This window comes from Protopterus annectens, chromosome 4.part1 (genome assembly GCF_019279795.1).
Source record: "Protopterus annectens isolate FY-2018-M chromosome 4.part1, PAN1.0, whole genome shotgun sequence".
Taxonomy (NCBI): domain Eukaryota; kingdom Metazoa; phylum Chordata; order Ceratodontiformes; family Protopteridae; genus Protopterus; species Protopterus annectens.
The window spans coordinates 745,104,722-745,117,031 of record NC_056734.1 but is presented as its reverse complement, the minus strand read 5'-3'; positions in this window follow the sequence as shown (position 1 = coordinate 745,117,031).

Below are 12,310 nucleotides of genomic sequence, written 5' to 3'. Positions count from 1 at the left end.
TGCCTACTGGGGCAGGCTCAGGTTGTTCCTCCTCCGAGTCACGCTCTGCCTGTGATGGCCTTGGCACTGGTGGGGGGCTGTTTGGCCCAGGCCTATGCTGGTCCTGTTGCAGCTGTTTTCGCAGGATCATATTATGTAGCATAGCACATACCATGACAATTTGGGTACATGTAGTTGGTGAGTATTGCAAGGCCCCACCAGATGTGTCCAGGCACCGGAACTGTGACTTGAGCAACCCAAACACACGCTCAATTACATTTTGTGTTTGTGCGTGTGCCTCATTATGGCGTTCTTGTTCAGGTGTGTGTGCATATCTGATGGGAGTCATCAGCCACAGCTCTAGTGCATAGCCAGCATCCCCCACTAAGTGACCATGTGGGATGTCCCCATTGGCAAATGTCTGGTACAGCTGCCTCAGATGCCAGATATGGGAATCATGGTAGCTTCCAGAGCAGGCAGCACACACATTCATTATTATGCCCTGGGCATCACATATGACCTGGCAGTTGATGGAGGGCAAGCCCTTGTGGTTAATGTAGGCCCTACCCTGCTCACCGGCTGGTGTTTTGATGCATATATGCATGCAGTCTATTGCACCCACTACCTCAGGGTATTCTGCTATTTGCTGGAAGAGATGCATATTGCTGGCCAATACCTCACGGGAATTGGGGAAATATACATGATCACAGACATGTGCTGACATGGCATCCAGGAACTGGTGCAGTACCCTGGATGCTGATGCCTGTGATATCCCCATCATATCACCAGTTGGTCTCTGAAAGGTACCTGTTGCTAGTATTCTTAGGCCAACACATACCTTGGTTTCCACTGGGATGGGTTCCCCTCTGTTGGTTCTGTGTGTGAGGCGTGGCCTGCACAGCTCCACAATTTGCTGCAGGAGGTCTCTGTCCACTCTATAGCGCTCCACTATCTCCAGCTCATGTAACCCCTGGTAGGTGACCCTGGGCCTGTACACTCTTCTCTGTCCCCTCACTGTGGGTTGTCCGGCAGCATTTGCATTGTCACCACCCTCAGCATTTTGCATATGTCATCTTATAACAGCAATGTCAGCCCCTAGCATTTTTTGCCTGAGTGAAGCTTTTTCAGTTTTCACTTCTAGTAGCATACTCCAGTGTTTCAGTGTCTCTTGTGAGAAACAAACTGCACTGTTGTTTGCAGAGTTTTAAGTGCTGGGCTGGGCTAGGCTAGTGCTCTGCCTGTGTTATTGCCTGATTTGGATTGTTTTCACCTGCTAGCTCTACTAGTATCACCTGATAGCTTCCTGCTATTTGTTGTGCTTCCTTTTTCCTTTCTGTTTCCTCAGGGGGAGCGACGCGCATACAAGCACAAACACGCTCACAGCATCTTACACGCACGCACACATGCTTACATGGACTAAACTTGCTTATTCGGGCTAAAACACATGCACGCCAGTGCAAACACACTTACAGGTCTTTAAACAGCCTTATACATGCTTACTCCAGCTTACACGCGCGCAGTCATGCTTTCACGCGCGCACTATGTCTTACTCAGGCTTACAGGTGCGCACACGCACGCATACCCGCTCAGCAAGAAACTTTGGTGTTATCCACAGTATACACCTTCCATTTCTTGGCTTTCCCTGGCCTACCTGTTGACACACCTCTTTCCATGATGTCTAACTGACACCTAACAGATGCCACTGTCCTCCAATGAGCTGCACTACTTTCATACATACCCCCATGTGATGTTACCTATCTCCTACTCTGTTCATCCCCATATCCTACTCCTACACTCCACTGGCTGTGCTCATTTGCTATGTAAAAGTGTGATTCACTATCCTAACACTCATTTATATAGGATTGCCTACTAATGCTTGGTTACATGTCTTAGAATTGGCTTCTCCCCTTAGCAAGCACAACTCGGTGGCTATGTTGTCTTCAGCCTGCTATTCCCTTACATTGAAATTTGACAATTTTCATAAATTCCATGTTTGTGGCTTTTATTGCCTTATTTTATGATTTTTATAGTGCACCCCATTTGCGCGGTGCTGCGCTATGCTTAAACATTGGAAATCGCCAAAAAAAAAAATTATTTTAATTTTGCATCAGGGAAACTTTCCAATGGCCGTATATTTGGCCATTGGCATGCTTCCTCAACCATATGCAACCTTTATTTGGAGCTGCCAAGGCTCCATTGTGCTATTTGCAGAACGGTACTCAGTTGTCAATGAGTACATTTCTGCAGCTAACACATCTCCTACTCGGACAGGTTTCTGCTTCCTGGATCACAAATTTACCTCATTTGCATGCCTTTCAGCTGCAAGTGAGGTAATTTGCATACCACACCTCTCTCCATGTAGGAGACATGTTAGGAGCTCTCTTACACGCCCCTACAGGCTGTTCGTGGATCGCTCATCGGACATGATGGCTGCATGGAGTCTTACTCTATTCGTAGACTCCATGCAAGCCATCATGAATCCGGCCCATAGTCTTGTAGTCAAAACTGAGCTTACATAGTTAGCTAGTTAGTCACATTATCAATAATATATAATAGCATATTAGTAATACAGCATGATTGTTATAAACAATGTTATATGTGTTGCATTTTATCTGTGTTAATCCATTTTTTTCTCACACCTGAAAGAAATTATTGGATTTATTCTAAAATTGTATTGTGACAAAAGTCACTCTACCAGTTCTGTCAGGTAAATGCTTTTTCAAATAGAGTCTGCATGTATTGTTTGTACACTGCTTTCTTGCTATGATTTTCTTATTTTTGTATTAATATGCAATTATATTTATTTTTGTTACTATGTATATATCAATTGTTGGAGCTTTTCTCCTCGGATCTCCACTGAAAATGGGCTATAAACTGCTCAGTTGGACCAAACCAGTTAACAAATGTGAAATAAATAAATAACATTTTTTATAAATAGAATAGAACCAAATGTCTACAACATTTGATATGCTTTACAGTTTATAAGTTTTATAGCAAGCAAATGAGTGTTTATAATCTGAATAATATGTATATACTAACTCCTTTTAATTTTGTTAAATAAGTTTAACCTTTCATATATCATAACTTTAGAAGTAGTAGAGTGGTGCTAGATACTTACTTGAGGGTAGATGGTAGTGTTTGAATAAGATTATTATTCAAACCAGGAGTTTTAAACTCCATGGTGGGAGGGGGAGATGGGAAAGAAAAGTACATGTATAATAGTTTACAAATTAATTTTTTTTTTGTGTGTATCTACTATTCTTGATAGAAAGTTTACAGTTAATAATCTCAGTCATTTACTTGCATTTACTAGTAAGCAGTTCACTAGATATAATAATAGTATTTCAGTGTTATATTATTTATAAATGTATGAGGGTATTATATTTAATGCTTATTTATTATTTCCTATTTCGGTAGTATGGCATACTTGAAATACATATCAATTAACATCAATGCATTAAATAATTGTAAAAGGGGTAGTTTATACATTTTTTTAAAAAATGTTTCGTTCCCAAATTATCTTTTTCCAGGAAATACATTTAATAAAAGAAGATTTGGACAGACTTAACACTAAACACTATTCTATATTGACTAGCTCTCATTATAAACAAGAGAAGAGGAGTGGTTATTTTATGGAAAAATTATTTGCCTCAACCTATAATCCTGAATACATTTAATGATGAAAATGGCATGTTTTGTTCAGTGACTTTAGAGATTCAAAGGTAATGATACACATTTCTTAATGTCAGTTGGATACCTGGATTGGAATACAAATAGCTAAACAACAGTTGGGGAAAATACTATGAATATCAAAGGGAAACATTATTTTTGTAGGTAACTTCAGTTGTATTTTATCTGATAAGGATACCAGCACTAGCTGTAAAAGGAGGAAACCTGCCTCTGTCAAAACTTTGATGGATTTCACTGATTTATATAACATGAGAGATATAAATGTGTTTTCAGTATCATATTCAGTCTTCTTTACACATTTCATACAGAGGCCTGGGACACAATCAGAAATAACTAGAGTGTATGTTTCAAATGAGATCTTTAGTAGAATAGATAACCTTAAAGTAGTCTCTTGCCCACTGCCAGATCATAACAAAATAACATTTGAAGTTATATTGAATTCTAGTAATAACATCCCAGTTAAATGGATTCCTGCACATATAACCAATATGAAAGACTTTAATAAAGAAATTCAAACTTTTATTAAAATTAATCATGCAGGTAACACCTCAGAGATTTTTGTATGAGACTCTTTAGAAGCATACATTTTTGTTAAAATTACAAGTTGGTATGCACAAAAAAAAGTAACAGTGAGACAAAGAATTGATATATTTACAGGAGAAAATTGATAAGTTAGAATTAGCCAAAAAAGAAACAATAACATAATTGAAGAAATAAATAGCTTAAACAGTAAATATTTATAAATTTTACAACATAAAACTATAATAAATTTAGAAAAGATTAAAATAACTAATTATTACATAAATTCTAAATCCATGCATAAACTGGCTGCTAGAACAAAAATTATTGTTGCATCTAACCACATCAAAGAATCATACTCCTATAGTAGTAAAAAGGTTACTGAAATAGAAGATATTTTGCATGTTTTCAGATCTCATTTTAATAGGAGTAATCAACACAAACCAACAATGGATACACAAAATCTAATTAAAATGGATCTATATTACTTCATCAAAAGCTTAATTGAGTGAATTTCTATTAAATGAGCTCAACTGGAAGAATCAGACTACTCCTACAATGAAAGAATTTGTACACTTGGCAACACAAGTTTGTCATCTTGAACTTATCATGATCAAGACAACAACATCTAGAATCACGTCTTCATATATTATGTGGTTGAAATTCAAAGAACCACTTGATAAACAGACTTTAATAATTAACTAACTCTTATCACATTTATTTTTCTGTTTAAAAACTTTGTTTTATAGTAAACACCATTGTAAATAGTTATCTTAGTTGTTGTTTATTATTGTTCTTTTAGATATGTATATTCATTTTATATTTCTGTTATCATATATTAATGTTTTGTTGTTAAAAATTTCAGTATAACTAGTTGAGAAAAAAATTATAGTTCTGTATTCAAATCTGTGAGCTACAGAAGCAAAACAAAAATTACCAATGAGTTACATTTATTACTTTCAAATGTATTGGTACTTCTAATGTGACAATTAGTTTACTGACTCTAGTTCAGTTTTACATTTATTGGGATAATTTGCATGTCTCTGAAAAAAATGAAAAACAAATGAAGTAATAACTTAAATTAATCTATGTCAAGTAAAAACTTGATATGATATCACATATAGAGTATTATGCTTTGTGTCTAGATGATATGGCTTTTAAAGTTTTACACATATATTTACTAAGTGCATACAAAGTAAACATCTAAAGCTCTGCAATGTCTTGCAATTACATCATTTTAAGTATTATAAATATTAAATAAATAAAACACAATAAATAAATAAGTATAGCTGGTTAATTGCATATTTTATGTACTGCATCATAAACGATTTATTATATAAAACAACATGCATTCATGGAGTCAGATAGAAAAACAACCACTTAGTAAAGCAGATATTACCCAGGAAAAAGTATTAAAAAGGAGCAAGGTGATAAAATAATTGATTTAAGTGTAAGCGGCAGATGTGTGAATAAAAGTAGAATACAGGGATTATTTGAGCAGTGGGAGGAAGTTGCTAGGCGATAATGAAACTCTTGTAGCAACTAAAGAAGGAAAGTCAGTGAAACTTATGTGAATGGATTATCATGTTAGAGGAAAGGAAATGCAGACTTGAATAGGGATAAATTTAATGTGGTAAACTGTGAAACTAAAGAGTTAATTATTTTCTAATAAGCAGCTAAGTGACAGGAGATAAAGGGGCTGTAAAGTCTCATAAACAACATTAATACCTAATTTAGTGAGAGGGAGAAGAGAAGATACTGGAAAAGAGATTCAGTGCTACATGTTGGAAAACTAAAGAGGGCTAGCAGTATATGCAGGTCTGGAGAAACTAAACTGCAAAACTCATACAGGAGTTAGGAGGCTAGAGTCAATGAAAATAATGGAACATATTACTTACTTATATGGTGAAGCTGTTGATGAGGATGGAGGGCAAAATAAAGTCGGAGGAAAGAAAAACACAGGATTCATTAACACCTACACAAAGTGTACAACATTCTGAGTGAATAGACAACACAAGTATAACTCAGACCTTATTACTCCTAATTTTAGTTTTCCTACTGACTTTCTTGCAGTCTTAAATATTGAGGCGGATGCATAACGGTTACCACAAACTGTAGACTATATGAACATATAGTGTAATCTTTCTGAGTGACTACAAAGCATAAATATGTGGTAGGGATGATCTTGAATACAGATTGTGTACACTTAGTATAGGCCTTAATGAATGAAACTAGATGCAGTTGTTGCAGATAAGGGGACTATACAGAGCATAATGGGATAAATTACAATGGAAAAAAAAGCAACTTGAACAAATATAGTGTCACAAAGAGCCAGACATTGATGGAATTAATAAAAAAGTTGAGGTATTAGAGACTGAGTCTAAATTAGACAATGCGAGTTTAAAACCTGTGATTTGGAAAACAGATCCCAAAGAGATAACATTTATATAAAAAGATAGAAGGAAAGGCTGAAGGGTGACACAATGAAGTTTGTGCAGGATTGATTCACTGAACAGTTCAATAAGTTGGTGGTTTTGATCAATACATGGACTGGGCGCTCAGGATACAAAATGGCCCAAATGCAAGAGGCAGACATATAATTTTTAGGATATACAGCCATCAAATGAGACCATCTGTCTTCACACAGGCTACCTGGAAGAGGGGGTTATGATGGGAGGGGAGAAAGTGAAGGTGATAGAAGACATTTAAATACTGGTATATCAGCAATGAATAGAGATGAACCCATTGTTATGTTATTTAAAACAGCAGGGGGTCTAGACTTTTGGAACATTCAAAAGTTCGAAAACTGAAGTGGCAGGTTAGGGTACATTATTGCCATACCATAGAGGAAGCCATCAACTTCTTCACTAAATTGATGGTGAGTACTAACAAAGAGAGGGAATAAGCAGTCACTGCAGGATGAGGAAGGAGGCCACCAAAGAATATGGGATACGGAGAAACTGAAGGTATGTGGTATTATGGGGTGCTACAGAAGCAAACAGGCAGAGTTACCAGTTGGGTAAGCTATGATACCCTCAGTGGGAAAGGCTGAAACATGCATTCATATGAAAGCGCAGATGGAGGGATACAGGGTTAAGTCACCAGTTTGTACATTGATTAGAACAATCAATGTGGCACAAAATATGCCTTGCAGAAAACAGAGTGTTATGGGGTGGAGAGAGGGGTACAGAGATAGATCATCATTAAAGACCCTGAATCAAAAGGAAGAAGATTATTATGGACCATTTGAGGTGTATTCAGTATAAAGTAGGTGATGGAAGAAAGGAGTAAAGCAGAGAAGAATGGATTCTGGGAGGTATCCTACTTGGAGAATCAGAGAAGGACTTCAGAATAAAACAAGATCCAGACAGATGGTGGTGTCAATATTAATGGCTTTTTGGCTAGAGATGAGCCAGGCTCAGTCTCTGCAATACATGTGTGCCAAAGAAGAGGAGCCCAGTTAAGTGTGGAACACTTTCCAGTGGAAGCCTCAGACACATAATGTTTTGCAATGTGTGATTGCATCTCTTCTATCTCTCACTAGTGAGATAAAATATTGAGAAGGAAGATGAAGATGAGCAGATAGAGAGGACAGCTGATGAAGGAGAGTACTGATATAATGAGTAAGAGGATGAACGTCAGAGTGAGGTAAGACCTTATTGTTATGAGAAACATAGTAAGAGGAAGTCTTGTTGTGGCAACTGGCCAAGTGAGCAACCAAAGGTTTTTCCCTTGTGGAATATAATATTGACTAACATATTTATATTTGAAAAATGTGTGAGGAGTAGTAATGAAAATAAGAGGGTATTCTCTAATTGCCACTAAGAAGTATAATTATGCAGTGTATGGACAATGCATTTAACATTCTGGACCAGTTTTATTAATTTTTGTAAGAAAAAGTAAAGTTTGTATACACAGAGGTAGGCCTACAACAACTAGATATAGAATAGGTAATGTTTACTTTATATATGCACTGTTAAAGTATACAGTCTAGTGGAATATAGTCAATCAGTACTTTCACTCCTATTAATCAAATTGCATTAACGAGTGGAATAATTGTTGTTTTATGCATGATGTAATCTAGGAAAATAATGTGCACAGTTTTAGCATATTATGTCTGTGTACAGTCATACTCTGCATGTAAATTATACAAATGATTGCTGTTCCAGTCCCCATAGGTTATATTATATTATACTTGTAGCATTAAAGGATCATATATAATATAAGACAAAGAGCTAGAAAGGGAATGATTATGGTGGTAATATATTAACGGCATGAGGCCAGAAGGAAGGGCTGGAGAGTAAGGAGAAAGCAGAATAGTAGGTAGTTCTTTGGGTACCTTAAAAGCTTTTTTTGTAGTGTGAGCTGTTGTTTTTAACTGAGGTAGAAGAGTCAGTACAGAGTTAAAATATTACCCAGGTGGCATCATCCAAGTGTTAAGGGGCATGAACAGCACTGAATTTTTACATATTTTGTCCTGGGGAGAGGGAACTCTTTGGCTTCTTTTTGGTTTATACAAAGAAGACTGGGGTCCAGCTATTACGCAGCTATGAATAGATCAGAGGAGGTGGTATGATGGCCAAGGAGTTGGAATATAAGATTGTGAATAACCCAGTAAAGAGAAACTGTATATTGAGCATAATTAAAATGGATGGGCTAGCAAAACTATGCCTACATGAGCTAAAACTTCTTAGAAGGACATGAAGAAGATGCAAAAGAAAGGTTATAAAATTAAGGGGAAAAGGATTGTTTTCCAGGAAGAGAAAAAAAGAAGGGCGAGAATATTTGTGTAAGGGGGGGGGGGGTAGTGGCTGGTGACAGTAAAGTGCAACAAGGAAGACTGGGAAGTAGTTGGTGTGCAGAGGTATGTTTGAAAATAACCCTTGACAGAGATCAAGATATATGGGATGGTACAATTTCATATGAAATGACAAAATGTCTAAATAAATGTATGAAATGAGTAAGAGTGTCAGATGCATGGATGGAAAATGGGGAAAGTGAATCAGGCTACACTTATTAAATAAAAAGGTAAATTGAGTAGACTGCATAACATATCACTAAATGATAACATCGTCTGAGGAGGAGACTATAGATATATGCCAAAGTGGATGCCTGATCATTCCATTGTTACTGTGGTATGGAAAAGGGGAAATGAATGAAAAGAGTTGTGGAGATGAAACTCATGTATGTGGAGAGGTGCATATCAAAAACGGCCAGGGAGGGATGCAAAATGTATAGAGCATGATGGTGCAAATGATGGAAAACACAGAATGTCAAAATAAAGGGCTACATGGCACAAAAGTATGGATCCCTAACTGTCACTCAGGTGACTGGGATTTGATTTAGTGGCTCTGGCAGTGAAGGTATGAGGCAAGAAGAGAGACTATTTTGGGGTATGGCCTGCTTTCTTCTCCAGTGGGGTAATTAGGGGCGATATTGTACTTGAGGTCCTCACCAGATGTACAGTGGCAAGCCCCACCCAAAACCCGCCCCTGTGCTGTTTCGTAATCGGGCACCAATGAATATGTATTCCCTCGAAGAATCCTAATATGCTGTCTGGCTTTTAGTATGTGTCTTGCGTTGTCTTCGAGAACAATTGTTTGTTTCTTATTTTAATATAAACAAAGAAATGTGTATTTATTAAATAAAAGCCATATTTCAGAAACTTCATTTTGTTCCTACATCTGGCTATCTGCAAAGTATATTTTCTTTTAAATTAAATAGTAAACTACATGGTCACTTTTTAGCTAATGATTTAATTGGGAGATACATTTTTTTGTTCAAAATAAAGTATATAAGCTCATATCTTATTCTTGTCCTGACCTAGGGTTACCACCAGTTTTCCTTTAGACTGGGCAGTTTCTTATTTGGCGAGATGTGTCCTTGTCGGAGAGGGGGATATGAAAATGTCAAGTGTCCTTTTTTTTTAAGTTTCCTTTATTAGTTGACTAAAGCTATTATTTTTGTATTTGAATCGCTTACCAACCAACCAAAATTCTAAAAAGAGTGGGCTTTTATTTTAGCAAAAAAGCTACTATTTTTGTATCTGAAACACTTCAAAATGTAACAAGCAACTAAAATTCTTCAAGAGTGTGCTTTTATTTTTAGCAAAAAAAGTCCATTCGTTTGCATTGTTTGAATGCCATGTCAATCATGGCTCATTACATATGCAGACCTGGTCGTCGATCATTCGCGACACGCCTACTTCTACGCGAAACGCCAGGTGAGGCCTTCAAGTACAATATCGCCTAATTAGGATTGTATGCACTTAGGGATACACTGGTTAGGTGTAATTTCCCTAGTGCAAGCAAAAAAAGAAAACCAAAAAAAAGATCTCTATATATCCTTAATGGTCAGCCCACTGCATTTCACCTATCAAGCAAATGGGTGTGCATAGAGATATTAGGATAAAATGCAGGAAAACCAGAAATAACCCTTTATAGATACCATGGTGATGGCTTCTCCTGGTCAACCATCACTCTGTTGATGAGGAATTGATGAACAGATTGGCTAAGAGGGGCTAATGACCAAAAGGCATTGGAGACAAAATGTGTTAAATAAAATCAAGAATTCAATACACAGGAGGTTCAGTTTCAAAAGTTTACTAGTGTACACCAGGAGGCAAAAAACGTACAAGTACAGAATTTTGTCTGACATGAAACAGGAAGCACACAATTTTATATAGGTTTAACATTCAAGCTGTGCCCACCTTATTGACGTGGTATGTCACAGGGCATCTGCATCACTTTAGCTTACAGTCCGCTATTCATTAAATCTGCTGACACTGTATATTTAAAAAAAAAGTTTTCCTAATGTAACAATACGGCCTTGCTATCCACCTGGTCAGACATAATGTCTCTCTGTAAAGTTACTTCTTCAAGGTTTCATATCAGTTCGAATACAATAGCAGATTCAGTCTTTTAATACACATCTTTGTTCTCTGTTACACTTTCTCACACAGCTGCGTGCTATCTCAGTAATACATATACAAGGCCAAATCATCCCAGCAGGAAAGAGCAGAAGATTTCATTATTTCACACATTTAATTTCCTGACCCAGCAGATAATCACTTGTGAAAAGCATAAACATTAAAACTTGCTAAGCTAGCATCTGCCAGGGTCGAAGGTCAGCCTTGCTTCAAGCCACACTGCTGTTTCAAAACTACTTTACATTTAAACATGAATTAATCCTCTCTACTATATGATTAATAGAATAAAATGCATTATATACTACTTTGCTTTTAAACTAGCATTTCTCATATATTCAAATACACATTTTTCTAACAAAATGAAATAAGAAAAATAAATGGTGACAAAACTGGATAGGGAAATAGAAATGGAGCTGCAGCAGAAATGAAACTTGAATGAGCAAGAAGAGATTCAAATGGATGAAGGGTAGATGGGTAGGACAGACAGGATTAAGGAGCTGCAGGATAAGTTAATACAGTTAGCAGAGAAGCATATTCAGGCAGAAGTGGAGGAGACAGATGGAAAAATAAAGGGGAATCTGAAATCATTATTACAAAAACTTAAAGATTCAAAGAAGCAAGCATGAGAACTGGAACAGAAATGCAAAACAGTAGGAAGGTTACAAAGAATATGGAGATAAGTGAGGAATTTAGAATATTCTATGAGGCTTTCTATGCATAATGAGAATAAAGTTGGATGATGTTTAAGGAATGACAAAGGCAGCAAATAGCAGAGATAGCTAGAGAAGAGAAACATAAAGAGGTAATTCTATAAGAGTTGGTACTGGCAAACAAACACATGAAAAAAGTAAAACAGGAGTCCATCTGGATTGCCAACTAATGTTTACATTTTTAATGGATGCACAGATAAAGGAGCATTTGGCAAGTTTGTTTAAATGAAAAGGAGAAGAAGGAACAGTTCTGGAATCCATGTGGCAAGCAGAGATGGTTGCATTGTAAAACTGAAGGGATGAAAGGAAGACCCGGTAAAATATAGACCAATTCCCTTACATAACAGTGACGCAAAATGTATGGCTGGGATATAAGTAACATGTGTAACATATGGGCGGTATGAATGTTAGGTCATCTATGGACCATTGGACAGTATTGGGTTATTTTTATGAACTGGTGTGAGAGAAGAAGACAAGTGGCAAG